This window comes from Lynx canadensis, chromosome A2, assembly GCF_007474595.2.
Source record: "Lynx canadensis isolate LIC74 chromosome A2, mLynCan4.pri.v2, whole genome shotgun sequence".
NCBI lineage: Eukaryota > Metazoa > Chordata > Mammalia > Carnivora > Felidae > Lynx > Lynx canadensis.
The window spans coordinates 81,711,287-81,737,319 of record NC_044304.2 but is presented as its reverse complement, the minus strand read 5'-3'; the positions used below and the strand labels follow the sequence as shown (position 1 = coordinate 81,737,319).

The 26,033-nt window shown below is 37.1% G+C and overlaps 1 protein-coding gene, 1 long non-coding RNA gene and 1 pseudogene across 3 annotated transcripts in view; all 3 read right to left on the bottom strand.

The window, feature by feature from the left end:
- Nucleotides 1–26,033, bottom strand: part of PHTF2 (putative homeodomain transcription factor 2) — a 128,361-nt gene that overhangs the window by 57,545 nt on the left and 44,783 nt on the right.
- On the bottom strand, nucleotides 233–12,820 carry LOC115508833. 2 transcript variants are annotated; one of them, XR_003967130.1, is made up of 4 exons: nucleotides 12,810–12,820; nucleotides 10,955–10,960; nucleotides 2,797–2,802; nucleotides 233–392 (listed from the first exon to the last, which is right to left on the bottom strand). It is a non-coding gene; the product is annotated as an uncharacterized LOC115508833 (long non-coding RNA). The 2 variants fall into 2 exon arrangements; XR_003967129.1 differs by lacking the exons at nucleotides 2,797–2,802; nucleotides 10,955–10,960 and adding an exon at nucleotides 4,021–4,025.
- Nucleotides 399–1,207, bottom strand: LOC115508827 (annotated as a pseudogene).

Below are 26,033 nucleotides of genomic sequence, written 5' to 3'. Positions count from 1 at the left end.
AATACTGTACTCAGTGCTTCTCAAAGTATGGTTTCAGGGACCAGCAGTTTAAGCACCACCTGGGAACTTGTTGGAAATGCAAAGTCTCTGGCCTCATCCCACAGTTGCTGAATCAGTAATATGACTAATAGCACCCAACACTCTGTGTTTTAAAATTCCTCTAGATGACTCAGACACACTACTAAGTTGAGAACCACTACTCTAGGGAACCTTTTATTATGTTTTTATTTTATTTTAAATCAAAGGGGAGTTTATTAAAAAAGAATTAAAACAGAAACTCTTAGTACCAGTGTGTACACTGTACACACTTAAATGACTCACAAGAATGAAGTTTTTTTCATATACATCAAGATCACACCATCTTGCTGTTTATCAAAAGATGTTCAAGGAGACTCCAAACGGCATACAAGACTACCATCTTAAACAGACTGCATTTCAAACATGCAAACCTGCCACTGGTAATAAAGCTTCATTACCAGTTCATTCTATTATTTGACCACAAACAGGATAGAAAGCAAGATCATTGAGAATTTAATCTAAAATAGAATGAAGCTGTCATTTTCTGCACCAGCATTCCTCACTCCTCTCCTGCCATTTTTAGCAAATACTCTTTGTGTATCTTGAAGGGTCTCCATCCCTCTTTGCTGTACAGATGAGAAGCACCTCTTCTTTTGTAGAAATTGATAGAAGGTTCATTCCATTCTGCTACCAAGAAGTGCACGCTGCTGCAGCGACATTTCATTGCAACCTGGCTTAGGTTCTTCAGAATCTGTGATCCTATGCCAAAGCCTCTGTAATCACTCATTATGAATAAGTCCTCAAGATACAACAGTGTGTCAATCCGCAGGTCATACGTAAACTAGTACATGGCAACACCAACAACGCTGTGTCCTTCCAGAAGCCGGTGCTCCTTGGGCACTTCTGCAACCAGGCAGTGTAGAAAGGGTGCTCTCCGAAACCATCCTCTAATAGATCCTTTTCAGTTATGCCACTTGCTCTTCCATATATTCTTATTTGGCCAGTTCCTTGATCAGCCGCAGGATGTCACTGCAGTGGGTGGCAGGGCTGGGCAGATGACGAATTTAGCCATTCTTGTCTTTTGCTTTTCTTCCTTTTATGGACCAGGCCCCTGTACTTGAACAGCAGGAGGAGGTGGTTCCTCATTCGTCTCCCAGGAGCATCCCTTTCTCAGTCAGGCTGGCACCATGACCCGCGAATCTCTGCAAGCGACGGAAAAGCTTCACCAGACTGAGACTAGCACGGCACTGGATCTTTATTTTAAATAAACACAATTGCTACAGCTCTGGTACCTTCAAGAAAAAACTACCAATAATAAATTTTTTTAATTTTTTTTTTCTTAACATTTATTTATTTTTGACACAGAGAAGAGACAGAGCATGAATGGGGGAGGGGCAGAGAGAGAGGGAGACACAGAATCTGAAGCGGCTCCAGGCTCTGAGCCATCAGCCCAGAGCCCAACGCGGGGCTCAAACTCACGGACCGCGAGATCGTGACCCGGGCTGAAGTCGGATGCTTAACCGACTGAGCCACCCAGGCGTCCCAATAATAAATTCTTTATGGAGTTATTTTTAAAGAACAAAATGTCAATGTTTTACAGAATTAAAAATTCATAAACATGTAGATCACAATTACCATGTGGGTAACGGTTTAAACTGAAAAATAAAGTCTTGAAAGCAATTGAAGACCAGGGTAAACATCAGTAGTAGAATTCCTCTTAGCTTCTATGCCCATAATTCTCAGATGCTGGAAAGTTCTCTGAAGTACACCTTCAGCGGGCAGCATGAAGAAACCACTCTTATGGTCCATCTCAGTATTAAGAAACTAAATACTAAGAAACTAAGTTTCCCCTTAGTTCCCAATATCCAACAGGACACTGAAATGGGTCAATAACTTACAGTTTTAACTAAGGATTTCACTTGTAGCATTAATTGAAAATTAGAATCCTGAGAAATTAAAACTATTTCAAATAATTACAATTAAGAGACGAAATGGACACCAGAAACAGGCAGAGATATTATGAGGAAATTCAGGAGAGAGCACTTTCTGACTCACAACATCATTCTACCTAAAAGTCCTCTTATTTACACATTAAAAAAAAAATCTTGTTTCAAGGGGTGCCTGAGTGGCTCAGTCAGTTAAGTGTCTCACTCTTGATTTTGGCTCAGATCATGATCTCACATTTTGTGGGATACAGCCCCACATCAGACTCTGTGCTGATGGGGTGGAGCCTGATTGAGATGTTCTCTCTCCCTCTCTCTCTCTGCCCCTCCCCCTGCTCGCATGCACACATGCGCACGCTTTCTCTCTGTCTCTCTGTCTCTCAAAACAAATAAACACTCAAATAAAAATCTTGTTTCAAGGAATGAGAAATCGAGAATACAGGAACGGTTTAAAGACAGACAGGAAGGAGGTAGAATAAAATGATTACATGATTTTGTAAGAGCCCTTCATTTTGATTATTCTCTCTCAGACATTATCTTATTCATACTAATTTCTCTGGCCCTTAAATCCTTTTCTCTTTTTCACTGCTTTCCTGTGACTCCTTTCTTATTTTTAAAATCACTGTGTGATATAATATACCCTGAAAATTAAAGTCTTAGAACACCTAGACCAAGCCACATGGACTGAACAACTCACTTATATGTAACCGAATCTGCCATGAGTGTCTCTAAAGCAGGGTAGATAATCAGTAACCAACTGGTTGGACTTAGTGGCAGAGCTGACCTGCAGTGACTAGATGTCCTTTACCCTCTTAAATTCTGAATTCAATCAAACAATCATCTTCTTTAAAATCAGAAGAGGTAAGTATGGGGACATAGATTCCACAAGAGTAATTCTGCTCTAACTTGATAATTCAGAATGACTGGGATTAATTTAATCAAACTTACCTTTAAATGTGTAACTATTTCAATGGTACTGTATATTTTTTAGTGAAACTAATAAGGAATAGCCACTAATTTGTTTTAATGATTATATTGGCAGTAGTTGTTTGCATGTACAAAAGAATGTACTAAATTCTAAAGAGAATTTAAAAAGAACTATATTTTTTATTTCAAGATGACTCAAGAATATGGACATGGAATCAGGAATATAAAATAATGTATATGCAAAAGACCAAATCAGAAATACATGTTAATTGTTGGCCTAACTAGGTTTTGATACAATCCCAGTACAGTACTCAGTAGCTCCAGGCTTAAAAAGGTTAGGAAAGTCTAATAAATCTTGAGGTGAAGCAGTGGCTAAAAGGAGAAAAGCTTTTTGAAGGCTGAGGTACTTGTAAATAGCATCATGTAACCCTAAAAAAAGGGCAGTGGTGGTGAGGGATGTTCCTATAAAAAGGATATATATTCCTATAAAGAGGATAAAGATGGCTTATTTACTGGAGAGTCCATTTTTCCCCCAAAGATTTAATGGGTTAGAGGAAGAACAACTTTTACTGTACAGAATGTGGGATCTTAAAACAAAAACAAAAAACAAAAAAAACTAGAGAAGCATCACTTTCAATTACAAGCAATTAAATGTCTCTCCAAGTGGAAACATCAGTTTTCTTTTGCAGCAGACATTTTTTGTTTTAAAAAATACCACCAGAAATGGACCCTTTAGTTACATAAGCAAATAGACTACTTCCCTGAAAAAAACTGTGAGGGTGCTGTGAACCTAAATGCAGGCGCTTTAGATGTTCGCGGCTCTGCTTAGTGATGCATATGCCATTAACAAATTACTCTTAAATAGACATTCAGACCTAATTGCGTCTGAAAATTGCTTGGTTTTTTGGGATATGTGTGTAGCACATCAGAAGTATCGGGAATAAGGGTGGTGACAGGATACCAGAAGGGCAGGGAAGGAATTCTCAAGACCCCTTCTGGTCTAAAGCCTCATTTAATTCCATGCTGCAATCTGTCACGATAAATCAGAACCCCAGTGGCTGAGTTCAAGCTTTTCCCCTGAAAGAAACATGACCTTATGGTCATCATCACAGAGCAAGAAAAGAAGTGAAACTCAGACTGAAAAACAGAAGAACCATCTTCTCAAGACTTAGGGTCAGGGATGAAGAATAAGCTGCAGAGCTATGCTAACAAATTAAAAAACAAATAATTCAATACACTTTCCAAAGGTTCTATTCTACACACAAACACTTGGCAGACTTGACTAAGTCACCTAACCTTAATAACTGTTGTTGTTGTTGTTTTTGTATTTCTTCTACATAAAATTAAGTCACAAAGCTGAGTTCAATTATAGTTCTCTGCAAAAGATCAGGACAAAAAAAATTACATTATTTTTTAAATGCCATACAAAAAGTTAAAGGAATCTCAGCAGTAGCATTTGTCCAACAGAAAAGAAATTTAATCAGATAATATGTTCTTAAAAAAAAAAAAAGATAACATGTTTTCTCACCGAGAAAAGAATGTTATGTAATATTTGGCTACTTCCAAATTTCAGTTACTTCCTCTCTGTTCTCCCCTGCCCTCCACTGCTTGGATGTTTAGAAAAGTGCCCCATATTCTATGGAAACAAAGGGATATACATACAATAATGCTTTGTTGGTAAACAGACCAACCTTCTGTAAGGTACCTTACAAAATACCAACGTAATTAATGTATGAGTAGTTATATGGCTTTCAAACCATATTCTTCATAACTGACCATCTATTTCAAGGAGGAAAAAACACTTTCTCTCGAATTATGAGAGACTACTTGAAATCCTGATTTACATTTGATGTGCAGGCAACCATTTTGTACACGTTAAGAAAGTTCATTATCTGCTGCAATTTTATTAACACTCTGGTTATTACTACCCACAGATTCCATGAACACCTAAGCCTCCGGTGTACTCTTACCAACCAAGCTGACCTACAGTTAGCTTTTTTTTCACCTGGTTCCAGACCAAACACTTTGCCCTCTACAAATCATTCTGTATCTGTAACATTCTATATCTGTAACATTCTATATCTGTAACATTCTGTATCTGTAACAACAGGTCTGGCAATCCTGTATTGATTTGTTACAATACTTCCCATCACAGTAGGGGAACTCTAAACTTTCTTCCTACAGGCTTAATTCCTAATTACTGTGAGCATTACCTCTCCTGGCAGAACATATAGCTAACCACTCCAATTACTAAGATTGAAGTCATAAGATGCAAATGTCTTCATTTCCTGTCTTCTCCATCTCTAGTATCCGTGTTCTCATCTATTACTTCTAGTATTATTTCTTTCCTCCTATTTTGATAAATAAACTTTGACGTTTACGAGGTTGACTGATTAAAAAAAGAAGAAATTGAAGATACTACAGTAATATCAAGTGAATTAAAATTGAATCAATGAATACTACAGATACTTTCTGACCTACAGAAGACTATCATAAAATGAAAATGTAGGGTGCCCGGGTGGCTCAGTCAGTTAAGCGTCTGACTTCAATTCAGGTCATGATCTCAACGGTTTGCGGGTTCAAGCCCTGCGTTGGGCCTGTGCTGACAGATCAGAGCCTGGAGCCTACTTTGGATTCTGAATCTCCCCTCTCTCTCTCTCCCCCTCCCCTGCTCATGTTCTCTCTCTCTCTGTCTCTCAAAAATAAATAAATGTTAAAAAAAAATGTAAAAAGAAAATAAAAAGAAAATGTACAGGTTATAAATCTGAAACTAATGTGCTAATGTTACATTAAGTATATCCCTAAATATATATAGTAGATATTAGAAAGATACATGAAAGCCATTATTAATAGAGATTATCTAAAAGAGTATAGGAGAATACTTTACTTTTTCTTACATCATATTCCCCCTCATAATAGATTATGTACTACTTTTGTAAAGTAAGATTCTAACCCAAAGTAATTTGAAGTAACTGTCTAAGAAATTAATGTTCTATCACTAAATAGTATGTTTACAGGGATCACCTACCTCTACCTATCATCAATCTAATTTTTATCTTCCTGTACACTGAAACAAACAAAATGGAGAAGGGAAAAAGAGGGTAGGACAATGAGGGGAAGTCAGGGATAGACAGGGATAAGGAAGGGGAGGATTGGTGGGTGGAGAAAAAGAGTATCTTGTGCTAGGTGTCTGCCAGAATCAGCTCTGGCTTCTAAGGGAAAAAAAAAATTGTAATGATATGATGGTATCAAGAGTACAAATGTTAAAACCTAGATGATGATGAAATGGGAAACACACATCACTAGGAATTCTAGAAAAGAAATGTTTGAAAAACAATTTGAAAAGGCTACTCTTAGGTGATCTGATTACCCCTTAGGTCATCACATTCAGAATGGCAGTGGCTCAAATATCAAGAGACTAAAGAGAAGGTAAGGTGTCTTTGCTTCAAAAAGGTAGTTACCAATAGTTTAATTAGAATAAGTGCTTAGATAAAAGATTTAGAGTTAACAAATAGACATAAGCAGGGCAAATGGAGGCCCAGATTGCACACATATTTAAGCACCTCCTTTCCTTAGAAAATGAACACATACACCATAATACTATATATCAAAATCCTACTTTTTCCTACTTCTATCATGCTCAGTTTCGGTTTTTGGAATCTCCTTTCAGAAACTCTGAAAAGCAACCTATTAATTCTCACAAACATCAATTTAATTCAAAAAGTTACACAGAACCCAAATCCCTTCTGAGTTTGGTCCACTCAATAACTTAATCAGAGGCCAATCATGTGCCAGGACAAATGAACCTTTGATAGCAAAAGTGTGTGTGTGGGTGTGTGTGTGTGTGTGTGTGCGCGCGTGGCCGTTTTAATATATGAAATTTATTGTCAAATTGGTTTCCATACAACACCCAGTGCTCATCCCAAAAGAAGCCCTCCTCATGCCCATCACCTACCCTTCCCTCCCTCCCACCCCCCCATCAACCCTCAGTTTTATTGGTTTTTTTTTAATTTTTTTAACATTTATTTATTTGTGAGACAGAGAGAGACAGAGTATGAACGGGGGAGGGGCAGAGAGAGAGAGAGAGACACAGAATCGGAAGCAGGCTCCAGGCTCTGAGCCATCAGCGCAGAGCCTGACGCGGGGCTCGAACTCACGGACCACGAGATTGTGACCTGAGCTGAAGTCGGACGCTCAACCGACTGAGCCACCCAGGCGCCCCTGTTCTCAGTTTTAAGAGCTCTTATGCTTTGGCTCTCTCCTCCCACTCTAACCTCATTTTTTCCCTTCCCCTCCCCCATGGGGTTTCTGTTAAGTTTCTCAGGATCCCATAAGAGTGACAACATATGGTATCTGTCTTTCTCTGTAGGGCTTATTTTACTTAGGCATCACACTCTCCAGTTCCATCCACGTTGCTACAAAGGGCCATATTTCATTCTTTCCTCATTGCCACGTAGTACTCCATTGTGTGTGTGTGTGTGTGTGTGTGTGTGTGTGTGTGTGTGTGTTAAGAACATGACAAGGATACCCTCAGGGCAAGAAGCTAAAGAATCTCTTGAGACCACTTCTCAAAAAGGAAATAAAAGGAAAGATGCCTGTGACCTTCGTGATTCTTTCCATCTCTATACTGATAGTAAATATATTCTAGTTTATTCTGTGACTATATTTTTGTACATACATCATCAACTAGAAGACCCAAATAGGTAAAGGTCATGTTGCTTTTATACCTACAAGTCTCATATTTTAATAGGGATTTATTTTTTTTAATGTTTACTTATTTAGAGAAGAGAGAAGAGGAAGAGAGAGAGCAGGGAGCGGGAGAGAGAGAGAGAGGAGAGGAGAGAGATCTTCGCTCCTCTCTTCGCTTCTCTTCTCTCCTCTCCTCTCTCTCCCTCCTCTCCTCTCCTCTCCTCTCCTCTATCCCTCAATCCCAAGCAGACTCCTTGCCCTTCATGGAGCCTGACCCCTGCTTTCTAACAACACCATGAGATCATGACCTGAACTGAATCAAGAGCCACTGAGGCTATTCAGGGGCCCCAATAGTGATTTAAATAGCTACACAACCAAAGATCATTTTTACCTTTGAGTCTTTTTTTTTTTTTAATAAAAACAAAAGTTATCAATCAGAAAATACCCTTGTTATATTTGGAGTGTTTGTGTTTAATCCTTTGTTCTCTCACTGCCTTAGCTGATTGACTTTAATGTTGCTGACAGGAGTAGCAAGGACCCCAGACTGTGCACCAGAAGTGGATTATCATCCTGCCTCCACCATGGCAAGTCTTATGGTCTTGGCAAGTTTCTTGACCTCTGAACATCTGTAAAATGGGGACAACAAAACATACTTCACAGAACTAGAATGTAAAAAGAGTGTCTGGTATATAGTTGGTGCTCCTTAAATATTAGTTCTTTCCTTTCTTGGTAAAATCAATTTCTCTAGGCCTTCAATATCTCATTTTTAAATTGATAAAGTGGAACTATACTTAAATTAATTTATAACAATATTTATATTCACTAATGATGATTGGATGGCCATAATTTTTTAATGTATGAGTATGTGGTGAGAAAAGACTCATTACAACTATGAAAAAAGAAAGAACCAATGAAAGTAGCTACAAATGCCTGGGCAAAAGGAACAAAGAAGAAAGCAGAAATAAGCTGTGGAGATAAATGTCATTTTGACAAAAAGTCAATGTTACACTTTTTAAAGAATGTTTACAACTTATAAATTAAAACAGGGCTGTCAACACTCACGATCTAATCTGCCCAGATATCTAAACTATAATAACTTGCATTTTCACAAATTTGGTAAAAAAGAAATTGAAGCATTGAGCAATGTAACAAAATTAAAGTTACTATGGACATTCTGAAATTAGACTTAATATTTCTGTTCATATCACTAAACCATACTAATGAAACTATTAGGGCCACTTCCATCAGAATTGTTGATTAACCTTGAGATAAATACATACCTGGTATTAGTAGAAACTGATTTTTTAGACTTCTTATAACTTTTAATTCCAAAGTATAGCTTTCAGGGCTTAACAGGTTTTCACTGTTCTTTGATCATAACTACTGACTTTCAAACAAATTTCTTCACTGAATGCCTGGCAATATCTCTGACTCTTTTTTTTTTTTTTAATGTTTATTTATTGTTGACAGAGAGAGTGCGAGTGGGGGAGGGGCAGAGACAGAGGGAGACACAGAATGCGAAGCAGGCTCCAGGCTTTGAGTTGTCAGCACAGAGCCCAACACAGGGCTCAAACCCAGGAACTGTGAGATTATGACCTGAGCTGAAGTTGGACACTCAACCAACTGAGCCACCCAGACGCCCCTATCTCTGAGTCTTTATAACTGCTCCTGAAGAGCCTTGTTTCGAATCTACTATATTGCACAGCAATTCCCATTACTTCTCCATTTTCGTGCTCTCTTGTTCTATTCTCTTATTTCTTCACAATGTCCTATTTTTTTAATGTTTATTTTTAAGAGAGAGAGAGAGAGAAGAGAGAGAGAGCGCACACATGCCAGTGGGGGAGGGTCAGAGAGAGAGCTGTCAGCACAGAGCCTGATGCAGGGCTCGAACTCACAAAAAGTGAGATTATGAGCTGAACTGAAATTGGACGTTTAAGTGACTGAGCCACCCAGGTGCCCCCACAATGTCCTATTTTAATCAAGATACTGCCCAATGTTTCTGATTGCCCACTGCATGCATGCACATGCACTGCCCCCCCCCCCCCCAATACCTAGAGAGGTCAGACACTCAGGTGACTTTAATAATGAGGAAATATGAGGAAGTTGAATCATTTAATTACACAATATGAACTATGAATGAGGATGATGTCAGACAAAAAGGTGTGGTCTGAGGATATGGAAAGAGCTAGTAACCCTTCCAAATGTAAAACAAGTACCAAATTTTTTACCAAATCTTTAATTCTTCTGAATCAACGTTTTCTTAGAGCTCTAAAAAACATTAAAAGCCAAATCACAGAAGTCTTTAAATCCAATCATTAAAATATTTCACCACAATTCTAGTGTTATTTGGGAAAGGGAAGACATGGGTAAGTATTCAGAGTTAAGGTATCTTAATTGGGGAAAGAATTCTAAATCATGGAATAAATATGAATAATTATAAGCAAAGGGTTTCTTTGTAACCTTTGCTTCAGCTGTCCTTTATTTCTTCTGCTATTTGTTATTAGCAGAATCATATAATCAATAGTTTAAGTACAGGAAAGAAAAGCTGCTTGAGTAGAAAAGCAAATAAAAAATAAAACTTTTAAAAAGATTAAAATCTTTGGTGGGGGGGAAAATACAACTTTTCAAGAAAGAAAAGAGATTTCTAGAATCCAATCAATTATGAAATACATTTCTAGGTAGCCTCTGACATTCAGACGTAAACATCAAAGTCTGAAAACACATTCTCATCTGGAGATGCTAGAATCTAGGTAATTAGCAAAGATTCTATTCATTAAAATAGTAGTTAAAGCTATTTAAAATCTTCCCACATATTTTGTCAATTTATGCATCCTCTTAAAATCACACCCTTTCCTGCATTCACCCTAAGAATAGTGTATTACAGGCCACATACATATAATCAAATCATGACCAATTTCCTATTGCCTAGGGAAAACCAGTTAATGATATAGTAAAACACTGACTCAAGTTTAGAAAAAATGTCTTTAAGAGTGTTCATTAATTCAACAAAAAGAAATGATTATAGTAGAACTTGCCTCGAAGAAGTTACAAATCCAAAGAAAAATACTCAGAGAATTAGTTATAATTCAAAGCAGAATCAAGTAAGTACTATTGTACTATACACAAATGAGAGTCTGAAAAACAGCAGTACTTGTAAGGTAAAATGTACAACAGGAAACTTACGGGATGGGTAACTCAGTTAAGCTTTCAACTCTTGATTTTGGTTCAGGTCATGATCTCACAGCAGGGAGATAGAGCCCCACAACAGATTCCGTGTGGGTGTGAAGCCTGCTCAAAATGTTCTCTCTCTCTTTCTCCCTCTCCCATGTTTAAAAAAATTGGGGACAGGGGTGCCTGGGTGGCTCAGTTGGTTAAACATCTGACTCTCAATTTCAACACAAGCCATGATCTCACTCCCCAAGCATGGAGCCTGCTTAGGATTCTCTCTCTCCTCTCTCTCTGCCCCTCACCCTGCTCGCACACTCTCTCTCTCTCAAAATAAATAAACATTTAAAAAGGAAATAAAAGAATGGCAAAGAGAAGAAAAAGAATAAAAAAAAAAAAACACTGTTGGGAGCTATAAACCTACTAGGAATTATGGCTAGAGGCAGAGTTGGAAAGGTATAAAATCTGAACTAGAGTTGGGAAGGTATAAAATCCAGAACTCAGGGGGCACCTGGGTGGCTCAGTCAGTTAAGTGTCCGACTTTGGCTCAGGTCATGATCTCATGGTTTGTGAGTTTGAGCCCCGAGTTGGGCGCTATGCTGACAGTTCAGAGCCTGGAGCAGATTCTATGTCTCCCTCTGTCTCTGCCCCTCCCTTGCCCATGCTTTGTCTCTCTCTCTCTCTCTCTCTCTCTCAAAAATAAATAAATATTAAAAAAACAATAAAAATAAAATAAAATTAAAATCCAGAATTCAGCAGCAAAACCTACGTGTTGGGACAATTTGTGGCTAATAATAATCTAGGGAAACAGAATGGCTTAAGGAGATCAATAACAAAATATTAAGAAAGACAAATATCCAGCTGGGGGGTAGTATCAAAGTCAGGTAAGGAGATTTAGAAAAATTAGTCAGGCAAGAGAAAGTGGGACAATACACTATAATAAAAGCCAAAAGAGGAAAGAGTTTCAAGAAAGAAGGTAAAATAAGAAGAGCTGAAAATATTGAAATGTTCTGAGGTGGTTAGGCAGTTAAACATGTTCATCTCAAATAATCTTGATCTCATTTAAATAGTAGGCAAAGTCATTAGCCAAGATATAGAAGCTTGGAGTTTGGAAAGTGGGGGACAATAAAAAAGGTAAACAGCAATCATTCCTTTTACCACCAAGACTCAACACTCCAGGATCAGGAGGGGAAGAATTAAACACACACATGCACACCCTGCCACCAAATACCTACAGTATGCCAGGCATGATGCTATCACCTGGCAACACCCCTCAGTAAGTCTTCAAACGGTATAGCATCATTTCCCTTTCCCCATGCCTTTCCTGAACAATTCAGTGTCAACATCATTAGATAGGGCAGAGCCATGGGAGCCCAAAGCAAGGTCTAACACATAGGTGTGGCTAGGTGTGGGGTACCAGCCCAAGTGGGGTGTAGAGCAGGGGCTTTGTGGTGTCAGGGAACTCAGAGCCTGCGCAGGGTCAGGAAGATGACCATATTTTGGGGTTACCCAGCACAGACAGGGGTGTTAAAACCCATGCAGGGTGAGGAAGATCCTCACTTGGAGAACATCTATCCTAATGTGGGGTGTCAGAGCCCAAGAAAGATAAAGAGGTCTACAATAAAAAGTTTGAATGGGATGAGAAAGGTATCCATATACAGAATGAGATGGCAGCTACAATGGGAGACTGGTTACATATGTGGAGACTGAGGGCTCAATAGACTGAAAATGTTCACTGTGTTTATTCAGAAATCTCTACCTATAAACCTATTAAAGAAATAAGAGAGGAGCACCTGGGTGGCTCAGTCAGTTGAGCATCTGACTCTTGGTTTCGGCTCGGGTCATGATCTCAGGGTTCGTGAGTTTGAGCCCTACATCAGGCTCAGCGCTGCTGGTGTGGAGCCTGTTTGGGATTCTCCCTGTCTCCCTCTCTGTCTGCCCTTCCCCTGTTCTCTCTCTCTCTCTCAAAAAAATGAATAAACTTAAAAAAAAACCTTTAAAAAAGGAAATAAGAGTTTACTTTTTAAAATTTTTAAAAAACGTTTATTTTTGAGAGAGAGAAGAGACAGAGCACAAGTGGGGGAGGGGCAGTGAAAGAGAGAGAGACAGAATCCAAAGCAAGGTCTCCAAGCTGTCAGCACAGAGCCCGATGTGGGGCTCAAACCCACGAACTGTGAGATCAGGACCTGAGCTGAAGCCAGAGGCTCAATCAACTGAGACACACAGGCATCCCAGTAAGAGATTATCTCACCAACGTGAATGCTATATGTAGTCGGGGAAAGGCTTAAAAATAAATTATGGCATATTTATACAATAGAATATTATGCTCATTAAAATTATGTTTTAAAGGTTATTCAGGGGCACCTGGGTGGCTCAGTCAATTAAGCATCTGACTATTGATTTTGGCTCAGGCCAGGATTTTACGGTTCGTGAGTTCTCACTGTGCTGACAGTGCGGGGAACCTGCTTGGGATTCTTTCTCTCTCCCTCTCTTTCTGTCCATCCCCCAATCACATGTGTACTCTCTCTTTTGCTTGCTCTCTCTCTCAAAATAAATAAATAAACTTTAAAAAAGTAAAAGGATATTCAGTAATGTGAGAAAATACTTTTGGTATGTTACATGAAAACAGGATAATAGAAAAACTAGATACAATATGATCCTAATATTGTTGGGGGAAATTTCACAAGGTTAACAGTAGGGCAATTGTGTGATTTTACTATATTTACCTGCATTTTCCAATTTTCCTATGATAGACATGTATAACTTTTAAATCATAATAAAACCTCATTTAAAAACATCAAGAGAAAATGAAAGTTAATCACAGTAATAACAACTGTTAGGCACTGGACTAGATGCTCTTGAACACATTTTCTCATGGAAAAATACTGTTAAGAAGGGCAAGTTGTTAAGAAAGCAATTGCCACTGCACAAAATCAATTTAATTAAGTCTCACTATGAAATAAATAAGGTTTTTCCTATGAGTTACAGAATGGAAATTTCAGCTAATAAGTTCTACCTTAATAAAAAAAGAAAAAGTTAAAAAAAAAAGTTATACCTTAACAATAAAACTGTCAAAGTTGAGTACTATAAAAGGGCAGACAGATACCAATATCCTAGCTAGGATATAAGGGGGAAAATGGGTTAAAGAACCAAAATGCTAAAATATAGTACCCCAGAAAACAACATTCCATAAGGGACTCTTGTGGCAGAAGGGTAACTTAAATTGCATTAGGTGGTGAGGGAAGGAATTCAAATGGTTCACACAGGAAAGGGAGGCAATGGAGGGAAGGGAGCCCAATAAATGGCTACATGGTAGAACTGGGAGAACTCCAAGTTCTGGGAGCCAAGGAGAAGGCCATCATCAGCTTTTTGGCCTCTATAGCAACCAGCAGGGACTGGCCATGGACTGTCTCTTCTGACTCCTGCTCTCTGTTCCCCCTCAGTTCTCAAGAGATTAAAAAGATTAACCCTCAGAGCTAGTGAGATTTACTAGACAAAGTGCAGATTTCAGGGGTCCCTCAATGGTCCTCAAATGCCAAGCCCCATGTTTAATAAGAAACTAATTCTTTAAGATTAAAAAAAAGCAAGTACTTAGTTGATTCAATACCTATCTCTCATGTATACTTAAGTAAAATCATTAAATCACTAAGCGTAAAGAACTAAGAACCTGCTATACTGTGTGTGAGGGCACTCTCCAGGACCAGGTCACTGTTATTTGATCCTGCAAGAAACCCTTCTCCACAGTGTTCCAAAGCTAGAGAGCTGACCCAAGCTGAGCCAATCAGGTTCTCTCCCCATTCAAACGTCAGATCATCAAAAGAAACACTTGGATGGCTAATAGAGGAGAATAAAATTAAACAACAAAGTCCTACAGACAAGTTTCTAGAAATTCTGCTGCTAAGGGGCCCAACATAGGGCTGGTTTGCCTTTCTTTCCCAGGTGTTGGCTGTTGCTGTTGGCGTAGTTTACATGCGTAGTGAAAAGTAGAAGCAGAACACAGTGGTGTTTTTTCCTGGCCCAACTTTAATGAGAACATTGCTGTTAATGCAAACCAACACCACTCTGCATAATTTACAAAGATTGTTTATTTTCCAACTTGCTGGTACATGGCAGTACATTCTCAGTGGATTTATTAATCAAGGTACTGCCCAATTAATAACCTTTCCCAAGAAGTCATCTTGGCAAAGACCATTTAATTTCTGCTTTTCTACTTAACCAAACCTTGCATCATGAATTGTGCAGACCCTGCTAATGACAGAAAAAAGATCATCACTGGTTTTTATATTAATCACATGAAATAATTCAAATATGCCTTACTTCATCAATTAAGCAGAGGGTCAAGACACATTATCCAGGGTAAATACTAAAGTTCTATTTAACAAACTTGTAACATATCTCCCCAGGTTTTAAACCTTTTGTATAGACAAACCCTTAAAGTTTAATTTAATTAATAATTATCTGGGCTTTTCATTAAGTGTTTCAACAATTCATTTATTAAATAAAAATGTAATTTTATTAAAAATAGTTAAAATAATTATTAAAATGATTTAAAATGGCTTTTTAAAAGCTATTTACTACTTAAAACAAACAGGTTAGTTAAAAAAAATAAGGTTTCAGTTCTTTAGCTTCTAAATCATTGAAACACAGTAGAAGACCAAATAACAAACTTTATTCTCTCTTGATTTTACCACTAACAGCGCTGTTCATATTTACATGTCAAACTTAAGGGGAAAAAAACTTCAAGAAGACATGAACTTCATCCTCCTACCTAGTCCAAGAAAGGGCTTTCACTGACAACAAAGGTCACAATTCTCTTAGCCAAATATGCATTTATAAAAATTAATTTACTCAGTTAAATAATAATGACCAAAACCAAGCTAGTCAGTGTATGTACAAGTGTAATGCCTATTTCATGGGGTTGCTGTGATGACTAAATGCATGTAAAGACTTAGGAAAGTGTGCAGCACACAGTAAGTGTTCAATAAATACCACCTGTTGTTATGCAACCAGCACAACAACCATGACAGAGGAAGCTCTGGGCCAACTACTTTACTTACACAATGTCATTCGATTCTCATAACAATCCTTGAAATAGTGTTCCAATTTTTTTTTAACGTTTATTTTCTTTTTGAGACAGAGAGAGACATAGCATGAATGGGGGAGGGTCAGAGAGAGAGGGAGACACAGAATCTGAAGCAGGCTCCAGGCTCTGAGCTGTCAGCACAGAGCCCGACGCGGGGCTCGAACTCACGGAATGCGAGATCATGACCTGAGCCGAAGTCGGCCGCTTAACCAACTGAGCCACCCAGGCGCCCCAGATAGTGTTCCAATTTTAAAGAAAGCTGAACAGAGATAGAGAAGTTCTATAACTTGCCCAAAGTCACAAAGACAGCAAATGACCAAACCAGATTCAAACACAAGATGCTGGCTCCAAGGGCCTTATTTTTTGTTTTGTTTTGTTTTCCTGATTGATTTTTAAGTTATAAGACTCACAGTGTATCCGTGTGTGGTACAAATACAAATTGAGTCAACATGATGTTTACTTCAAAAGCTCTCAGATACTGTGCTAGAACTTTCTTACAAACTATTCATAAGTCAACATTTTCACTCCAATTTTAAAGATAAAAAAAATGAGTCTCAGAGAGATTGAAACAACTTGCCCGGGGAGCCTGGGTGGCTCGGTCGGTTAAGCATCCGACTTTGGGTCAGGTCATGATCTCATGGTCCGTGGGTTCGAGCCCCGCGTCGGGCTCTGTGCTGACAGCTCAGGGCCTGGAGCCTGTTTCAGATTCTGTGTCTCCCTCTCTCTGTGACCCTCCCCCGTTCATGCTCTGTCTCTCTCTGTCTCAAAAATAAATAAACGTTAAAAAAAAAAAAAATTAAAAAAAAAACAACTTGCCCATGGTCGGACAGCTTTTAAGACATAGAATTTGGACCCCATCTACAGACACAGTTGCCCATTGGCTGGCTGGCCATTACGTAGTCTTACCTTCCTAAGATAAATCTTAATTGTCTTTTCTCAAAAAAAGCAGTCTGTAGAAACTGCTATGCCTTAATAGCAGAAACCATTTCAAACATTTTTTTAGAAAAGAATTAAGTAAATATATCACCTATTTCAGACATATCCATCCTTCGACTTGCCAAGACTTGTTTTTTTAATAACCACACACCCAAGAACAGCTATCACTTTTTCTTTGTATTCATGATTATAATTAAAAGTCCAATATTACTACTTCGTTTGCAAAGAATAGGCTAAATGCCATCCTGGAAGAGGTGGAAAGTTCCCACCAAGGCACTTCAGGTAGACTGAGGGGGACGAAAAAAAAAGAAACATTTCCTTAAAATGAATATATTTATATTGTCCTCTCAACTGTACTGTGTAACTATAACAGGTATTGGGCATGCTGTAACACAAAAATGCAACTTGTTTTAATTCAGCCCACCTCGTAAATTCCTTAAACAGGGTGTCATCAGTCTAGTAAAACCAAAAGGAAAATTCCATAATGTCTTACTTGCAGTCAAACTGGAGATTAAATATTATTTTACAACCTTTTATTGCCCAAACTACAATGATGAAAAAAAATGAAAATATTTTTTTGCCACTGACATCTATTATTTGACATGTTTTCTTAGATGGGCCAGAAAGGGGAAAGAAAATGCCAGGACTACTTCATCAAGTAGCATCACACTTTGAGGAAAATGGAATAATAGTTCATGATAATAGGTAAGATCAGACAAAAACAAAAAAACAAAAAAAAACAACAAAAAACCTCCTACAACTCAACTAGTAATAGCAGAGTTAAAGCAGGAAATGACCAGTAATATGCCAATCAGCTAAGATTGATATTTTTTGTGTGTGACAAGTAATATATCTCTTTTCCTTTTGATTTTACCTGAAGAGGCCTAAATTTAAAATCACAATTCAAAGACTTTATTTTACAGGATATAGTCAGAATCTTCGAGGAAACCAATACTTCACATGGCAAGGACCATGCCAGTTTAAGTCTCTTGCAGGATTCCAAAGCTATAGTAATGTCATTCGATATAGACATAAACAATTAATGAAAAGAAGTAGCCAGCAAATTAAACCACAGAGACACTACTTCACATCTACTAACGTGGCCATAAATCAAAAGGACAGACAATAACATGTTGGCAAGGATGTGGAGAAATTAAAATCCTCATATATTGTGGACTGTTAAATGAAGCAGCCACTCTGGAAAATAGTTTGACAGTGATGACCTGATAATTGCACTCCTACTTATCTACCCAAGAGAAATGAAACTCAATGTCCATACAAAGATCTGTACATAATTGTTTATGTCTGCATTATTCATATTAGTCAAAAAGTGGAAACAATGCAATGTCCATTAATTGTGACAGATAAAAAAAATGTGGCACAATGGGATTCTACTTCGGCAATAAAAAAATTAAAAAAAAGAAGTACTCAAACATGCTACAACTTGGTGAAATTCAAAATCATCATGTTAGAAGCCAGACACAAAAGACCATGTATAGTAATCATTCCATTTATATAAATGTACAAAAGAGGCAAATCTATAGAGACAAAAAGTAGACTATGGCTACCTCAAGGTGGGAATGAGTGAATACAAACAGAAAGAAGTTTCTTTTTAGAATGATGGAATGTTCTGAAATTAGATTGTGGTAATGGCTGCACAACTCTATAAATTTAGTAAGAATTAGTGAGTTGGATACTTAAAACAACCGAATTTTATGGCATTTATTTATATATCAATAAGCTGTTTGTGTAAAAGAAGAAATAGCTATATTTCTGTAAGATTTCTTTAACATGACAAACATTTAAAGTGATAAACACACACACACACACACACACACACACACCACACACCAGGCCTTAGATCTTAGGGGAATTTGGAATGAAAAAAAACTTTTCCATCAAGTTTTGACTCCTAGCAGGCCTATTCCTCTCTATCCAGAAGACTACTTCTGTTTTTTGTTTTGGTTTTTTTTGGTGGCCTATGCTAGATTATTATTAATTAATGTCAATCTTGGCCTAATATTCATTTGCATATTGGTAAGATTTACTTCCCAAAGGATTTGAGATATTTAAAACGCTATGTGGTGTAATTACAGTTCATGGGCAACTGAGAAAATAAGTTGTCAATAGAAAGAAACTGTTGGGCTCAGTTGGAGGAGTGTGTGACTCTTGATCTCAGGGTCATGAGTTCAAGCCCCACACTGGGTATAGAGATCACTAAAACTAAACAAACTTTAAAAAAATATTTAAAAATTGTCTATGCTGTACAAATAGTTGCTAAATTGCATTATTTGGAATTTAGGTTTATTTGAAAATATGCAAATTTTCAATTAAAAAATTAAAATTACGTGACATTTCAAATATTGAAATTATTAAATAGATAATTTTTGCTTGGATGACGAGGTAATTGCTACAATAGTAAAGGGTGAGAATGAGAATTTTTTTTTAAGTTTAGTTATTTATTTTGAGAGGGAGAGAGAGAGAGAGAGTGCAAGTGAGTGGGGGAGGAACAGAGAGAGAAGGAGAGAGAGAGAATCCAAATAGGCTCGGCACCAGCAATGTGGAGCCTGATGCAGGGCCTGAACTCATGAACCATGAGATCATGACCTGAGCTGAAACCAAGAGTCGGACATTTAATCGACTGAGCCACCCAGGTGCCCTGAGAATGTTTTTAAAGGCAGGCTGTAAGCAGACTGAACATCTGGGCAGGCCATTTATATAGTGACTGGAGCACTTACAAAAAAATAAAACAAATGAAAAAAACTTCTGAGCCTGTTTCTTCAGTAATGTTGGGAAACTGGACCATGATGTGTAATTCATTGAGCACAACACTTGGTATACACTAGGTGTTTAAATTTTGTTTTTAACCCCAGCCATGTCTAGAATTACACAAAAATATATAATTTGGAGAGAATCTGTGTAAGTGGACTTCATCAAAGTGATCTCTCCTGAATTTTTGGATCAACACTGAAATAAAAGTATGAGTTCTTGATTCCATGACATAGTATTTCAAATACAATGGAGAGCTGAGTTAATTTCTGATTTTTAGATACGTTGAACTGTGGTATGAACTTGCAAATAGAAATGATAAGTAATTAGGAACAGTTTAAGCTATGAAGGAAGGATTGAATGCTTATATTAATTAGACAACAGCAATTATTAAATTGAAGTATTCATTGGAAAACCAAGCTCTCTTAGCCTTCAATTTAGATTAGTTCAGCGGGGCATTTCTCTAAGCATCACAGGTACAAAAACAATTTCAATAAAGGAAATTTCCAAAGAACAAAACATCAGGAGATGGAGTCAACATACTATGAAAACAAATTAAACCTGAATACCTGTATCTAAACATTGGGTTTTTTTTTTCAATTTTTTTTAAATGTTTATTTCTGAGAGAGAGAGAGAGAGAGAGGGAGAGAGAGAGAACATGAAGGAGACGGAATCCAAAGCAGGCTCCAGGCTCTAAGCTGTCAGCATAGAGCACGACATGGGGCTCGAACTCACAGACTGAGATCATGATCTGAGCCAAAGTTGGATGCTTAACCAACTGAGCCATCCAGGTGCCCTATGAACATTTTTCAAACACCCCAAGAATCCCTCAACTTCTTATTTCTCATTGTCTGCATTTCTATGCAGTCACTTTTGCTTGGGGTTACATAAATGAAGATTTTCCTCATTCACAGGAATTTGTAATGTATCTCCAAGTGAATAAAAAGGGAGTCTTGTGCTAATATGCATCAAGACATTAACCAAGGATACTGTACAGATCAGACTTAATATTTATCTCCATTTTGATTTGATTTTAAAAATCCAACCATATCAAACTACAGTCTGTTGACACCATAGTATTTACTTTCAGGGAAAAAAAATCATTCTATATTAGAAATGAAAGCAATTTTTAAAAAATGAACCTAGTCTTATTACATGTCCAACTTAAGACATTACCGTCTTTACAAAAAGAAATTAAATTAGAAAATATATATTCATTCTAAAATAATTCGTTTATTATTTCTTTGCAAAAAAAAAAAAGGCAGGAGAACTAATTAGTAAGGGCACAGAATTAAATTCCTATATTTAAACTCCAGCCTCATTACTTACCAGCTCAATGAGTTCAGTCAAATTACTTTGAGTTCTCTGGGTTTTCTCATTTATGATAGTAGAGAGACATTTCAGAAGAAATTTCCCATTTTTTTCAAAATCTCTCCCCTAACCTTCCCCCTCAAGAAATCAATAATAATAACATATTTAGTAGGAGTTTTGTTTGAGAAACAGTATATATAAAAATTATGCATAACTTGAAAATAAATGTAGAAAAAAGTGTTGGTAGTGGGTGATAATCATTGAAAACAAACACTTAAACATTACCCAAGATGGCAATAAGAGGCTATGTCTAAAATAACCATGGACTGACTGGGACCCAGCTTGGATGGAAGGTCCCACCACTGGTTGATGGAAGATATTAAGGTCTCTGGTTTTCCACTCCCTTGTCAGTCAAGGCAATTGATATTGTTAATAATAGTAGTAACAGTAACAATAACGAGTTAGCATTTAGTATTTATCAAGTACCAGACACATGTTCCATTTAATCCTTATAACTCTATGAAATAGACATTACCGCATCCCTATTGCACAGTTAACAAAACCTTAAATTGTACAAAGCTAAACGTAAGCAGCAAAAGACAGGAATTCAAAATCCAAGTGACTGGCTCCACAGCTGAGCCAGTAGTTACCCACCAGTGATTTCATTCACATTCTTAACAAAACCCATCCATGTTCTCTTTCTGTTCTTGGCTCTGATCACTAGAGGTGTCTGAAGAGTGGCAGTTAACCCCTAACTGCCATCAGAGACTTCTGTCTCTCATGTCTCTCCCTGGTTTGCCTTCCTAGCAGGGGAGCTATCAGACCCTGTTAAAAGAGCAAATGAAAATACACGAAACTTCATGAAGTCCAACTTATTCAGAGCCCTAAAAATATGTAAAACAGTTAATATATTAATCACAGTACCACTTTGAGGATTAATGTGCTAACACATACTGAGCTAACACAGTAACAGACACATAAGAACTCAAAAAAATTATCTATTATGTCATTGGATGAATTACCCAATGCTTCCTTTTCCCTCATATGGCAGCATGAGACAAGAAAGGAATGCATATGCCTTATCTACAGTCTTTCAGTTTTTATCATAGGATATATTCTCGTTGTTATTCTAAAACATAACCTGACTAACCACATATAAGTAATATGAATCAAGACTACAGTAACCTTCCTTGTTTGCATATTCTAATAGTGTACTATAAATAGCATAAAAATGTGTATCATATTTTTAAGGCATTTAAATGCCAGAGTATTACCATATCTTGGTTAGTTAGTACATTTGTATTTTAGAAGATAACTAACATTATTGCTGTTCATTCATTCATTTGAAATAAAAAATGAGACCCTGAAACAGATCTAAATCTGTTCAATTATTCAAAATCAAATACATTAATTTGTTTGGCTTCCTTCCATTTATCTATATAGGGTAACATTACTATGGAGAAAAAACTTAAGATAAATTGCTCCTGGGTGCTTAGTCCAGATTCCTCAGAATTACAAATCTAAGGGAGCTGGTCCACTGTCATCATTGGTCAGAAAAGTTATGCTGTAATTGTAAGAATCCAGGCGGCTATAAAACTGCTACTGACTCAAGTATGCCTACAGAAGTTATACCTTTAATCTTAGTATGGAGAATTAAGGAAAAACTCTGCAGAAGAAGAAATAAAATATTCACTTACAGATTTTAACTTTTTTTTTTTTTCAACGTTATTTATTTTTGGGACAGAGAGAGACAGAGCATGAACGGGGGAGGGGCAGAGAGAGAGGGAGACACAGAATCGAAAACAGGCTCCAGGCTCTGAGCCATCAGCCCAGAGCCCGACGCGGGGCTCGAACTCACGGACTGCGAGATCGTGACCTGGCTGAAGTCGGACGCTTAACTGACTGCGCCACCCAGGCGCCCCTCAGATTTTAACTTTATAATGAACTATTTATCTAGATACTAAGACTGTACAAAAGTACTAATTTTTGTCAAGTGCTTGTAAAGGATTTGCAGTCTTATGCTGTATAGACCTGTATTAACTTCTTGTATTAAGAGAACAACTGAGGCTTTAAGAAGGGTCAGAAAGTTCTATACCTAGTATTTAGGGGCAGAACCCAAGTTCTGACTTACAACCCCATGTCCTTTCAGCTGAACCACATTCTTTTATGTAACTTGGTCAGCATTTTTCCTAAGAATGTTCACAAGTACTTGGGGAAAAAAAAACCCAAGTCAAACAAATTGAGAAATGATATCTTCTTTGCCTCTTAGGTAGTAAATAACACTACACGTATTTGCATAATAAAACCCTGTAATCAGAAACTTGTTTATCTTTGTCTAGCTCAGTATCTCCCAAACTCTTTGATCACAAAATCCCTCTATTTTGCTAATGCCGACTGACATTATTCAGTATGCACTTTGGGAAATATTGCTATAGGCTAAAGCATTATGTTTAGCACTTAATGTAATAAATATTCAGCATACAGACAGAATTTCACACATTACCATTAATAAGTTACTTGAATTAGTGTCCTAACTTGGTGCATGGCACATCCTAACACTCAATATAACGAAGAACTACATGAACTAAATAAAATTTAAGTAAGTATTGTCTCCCGAGAGCACTGTTCTCAAAGCAGCAGACATTTACCAAGTACCAACTATAAGGTAAAGCACTGGAATAAATGATGTAGATACAAACATATGATTCCTACCCTTACAGATTAGCGGGGGGGGGGGGGTGGGGGGGGGGGGGGGGGATTAATTATAATGCAGTCAAGCTGTGATAAATGCTAGAATACACAAATACCACTGTAACACAGAGATAAAGAAAAACTGAATTTATAGAAAAATTCCCCTGTAATTGCTCTTAGATGTAGCAGAAGTAATTCAGTCTATAACTATACCACCATCTCAACATGTTTATATCTAGGATGATTAAAAAAGGATCAGATCTCTCTTAGTTTTCCTTGTCCCTATGCAGGAAGGATTGCTCCATTTCAAATTTGCTTCTTCAAAGGAACACAGTCAAATAACGACTAGACACTCAGAAGCCATCTAAATAAGCTCCCAAGGGCAAAACAGAACAATCTAAGCATGAATAACTACAACAGTTTGAAGCTGTAAAGTATCTTTAAACCAAGAGTTCACAATGATATTTAAAAACAAAACAACAGTGCTGACTTTTGAAGGATGGTATGTAACTACCATGTTACTTGGTATACTTGTAAAAAAGAAGAAGAATCAAGAAATAAAAATACTTACTACTGCTATGAAAACAGCACACATAACCTTTGTATAGGAGAAGAGCTTGGGACACCTAATCCATTCCCCATGGGGTTAGGAAAGATGACCTTGAAGAAGTTACTAGCTTTGAGTTTTAAGGACCAATTTGAGTGAGATTTAAAAAAAAAAAAAAGCAGATGTGGGCATCCCAAGCAGTAAGGTGAAAAGCAGCATGGAGAGACTTCAAAAAGTTGTATTTGGTGGAGGATGGAGTTAATGAATAAAAGCTGAAGGCTGGATGGGGCTGGAAAGCCAACTGAAACTGGATGTTAAAAAATTCCTTAAAGGCCTTGGGAAGAAGATTATACCACACGTAAGAGGAAATCTTGGAAGAGTGTTATTCAGTAGGTAAATGACAAGGTCAAATTTTATTTAAGACAAGTCACCCTGGTGGGTTGTGAAGAGAAAATATTTGACTGAAAATAAGAATGAAGAAAATAATGAAGGAAGGGAGATCATAGGAAATCTGAAAAATATCTGGGAGATAAAAGTAGTGACAGAGTGGTGACTTGAAAACAAACTTAGATGGAAATTTATGTGACTTACCATAATGTTTACAGACAATTCCACTGTAGCATTTACCATAAAGTATAATAGTTATTTGCATTTGGGTTCCTCCATGATGCAGAGTTGTATAAGATAAGCGCTCAGTGCTTTATACATAGTAGGTCCATCATAAATATTATTTAAAGGTAGACAGATGCAAATTCTACCATGACATTATTTTTTGGAGAGACAGACAGAGAAAGTCTTGGTCATAAAAGTCTTCAGTGTTAAAAGTCAAACTGTACTAGTAAAACTAAATGTACTGAATTTTCCCTAACTGAAGTCAATGGAATAAGGCTTCATCTAGCAATTTTTCTTTGTTTTCTACCAGTGAATAAAAATAAACCCACCAGCAAAGTGTTACAGTGTCCATAAAGCGGTAATTAAAATATATCCTGCTGTCTACCATTTTGAGATTGGAAAAATAAGATCTCATCTTCTTGTTCCCTAATGTTTGAAAAGATTTAAATTTTAATAAGGCACCTGACTTTCTCTTTACATACTGTCTTTTACCTGGTTAGAGCACATACCAACCCATTTCTCTCCATAAACAAGGTAAACCAGAACTCTTTGTACTTCTAATTCCCTCATGGGGTTGGGTGGGGGAAGACATTAAAAACAGAAAGCAAACTAAACAAGATTCCACTTAAGTGAATATAACATATCCTAATAGGATATTAATTTTAGGCAAAAAACTAGAATGAGAAATTTTTAAGTTTCATAGCTTCTTCAGAATTTCCTTCTTGTGAATCAGTCCCTGTATTGAATTACAGCTTTCATTTGAATAAACTCTAGGGGCCATATGGCAAAGAGCAATTTAGCTTCTAAGTTGCTCTGTTAAACAGCATTTATAAATGTTATTCATCGTGCAACTATAAACATTCAGCAGGTTAACACCAGTGTTTTAGACACTCTCAGGCCTTTTCAAAGCTGGTACATTTGCCTAATTTTAGGCAGCCAACGGCAACCTACGAACTTATTTCACCACTATGTCTGTTACCATGGTTAAAGATAAACTCCAAGATATTTGGAATATAACTGGCAAACATTCTATCCTTGGCTAACATTTCTATTCTAAATCTATTCATCAGAAAATGAAAATGGTTAGAAACTAGTTTTCCAGTATGCCATAAAATAATTTTCTTCCCAACTCCCAAGAGGCATAAGAAGCTTTATTCATTAAAAATTTCAACTCTAGTCAAATAATACTGTTTCTTGAATCTCCTCATACCTGTGTAAACAACTACTTTAATTATTAGGCACTGTTACTGGCAACTGCTGTAGGCACATAGATGTTTCCTTTTAATGGAATAACTATTACATTTATCCAAAAGAAAAAAAAATTCATAAGCAAATAAGAGAA